Source organism: Phalacrocorax carbo, chromosome 7 (genome assembly GCF_963921805.1).
Source record: "Phalacrocorax carbo chromosome 7, bPhaCar2.1, whole genome shotgun sequence".
Lineage (NCBI taxonomy): Eukaryota > Metazoa > Chordata > Aves > Suliformes > Phalacrocoracidae > Phalacrocorax > Phalacrocorax carbo.
In genome coordinates, this window is record NC_087519.1 from 47,703,861 (window position 1) to 47,705,224 (window position 1,364).

Sequence of the window (1,364 nt, forward strand, 5' to 3'; positions counted from 1 at the left end):
GGGGAAGAGGGGCAGCCTCGCTCTGGGTCGGCCGGCCGCGCCAGCCGATTGGCTGCGACGCCCGAGCCCGGCGGCCAATAGGAGAAGGGAAGGCAATGGGAGGGAGCTGTTGCGCGGGGAGGTGACGCGTATGGTGACGTCGCGCGGGGCGGGGGGAGGGGAGCAGCCCTTTCGAGGTGCTTCGGCAGGTCCCGGCCGCCGCCATCTTGGGTGGCGGCTTTGCCCGCGCCGTGCCCTGCCAGCCCTCCGCGCCCTCCGCCACTGCGCTTTCCTCGGGCCCAAGTCAGCAGCGGCTTATCCTTCGCCCCGCTCGACTTTGCATTCGCTCCCCTCAGGGGACCGGAAGCGCCGCCTCGCCCCGCGTCGCTTCAGTAGCACCTGAGGCGGGAGGGGCGGCACCGCGCCGGTGCCCGGTGGTGTCACGCGTGTGAAAGCTCAGAAAAGTACTTAATAAAGATTGAGCGGAGCGAGCCGCTGCGGTTGTCACGTTTAGCGCCGTCCGGATTTTAATCCAAACCACTTCACTAGACTTTGGTCCTAAGCACTACTGATTTTGGAAAGAGATGGAAGTAGGGCTCAGGGTACAGCAGCAGGTGTTTTGGCAGCCTCCTTGGAGACGTGGGTAAGCTCTCCAAGCTCTCCCGAAGAATTAACATCATCTGTATGCAGATATGTCTGCAGGATTCCACTGCATTGGGCAATATGCTCATTTATGCTCCGGAACAACTGAGGACCAAGTTTGCAAGCAGGACTTTGTGGGACCATTTCTGATAGGGTTGGTCAGCATTGGGAGCAAAATTAATTTTCAGTGAGATCAGATTTTGTGGATCTTTGTAGTTTTTTATTGTGATTAAAAAGGGGCAGATTGGCTTATTTGGGGTCAAAAATAGGCTGCTGCCATCTTTTAGGCTCTTGCTATCTTAGAATTTTTTACTTTTGCATCTTACTGGTTTGATGATGACAGTCAGGTTTAGTGGTGGTGGGTTTTGGCCAGTAGTAACTGCTGTAGCTCATTGTCAGGTGATGTAGGTGGACAGTGTTTCCAAACCAATTATGAGCTTTCACCAGACAGGCTTCTCACGTTTGAGTATAGTCATCAATGTTACGTACGTTTGTAAACTCCCTTCTGGGACTCAAATCTTCCTTCCAGGGAGCTTCATAACAAGCAACATTATATATGCGTTACACAAACTGCGGCGAGCTGCAAAAGGTCGTGCTTGATTTTGCACTGAACGTACCAGCAAAGGGAATGATGCCCTGAGAATTCCATAGATGGGCTTCCTTTGAACACAGCCTGAGACATTTTGTTTACACCAAATACTGTGGTTATCAGAATATGGCCCTGTCCTTATTCAGGTAAATCC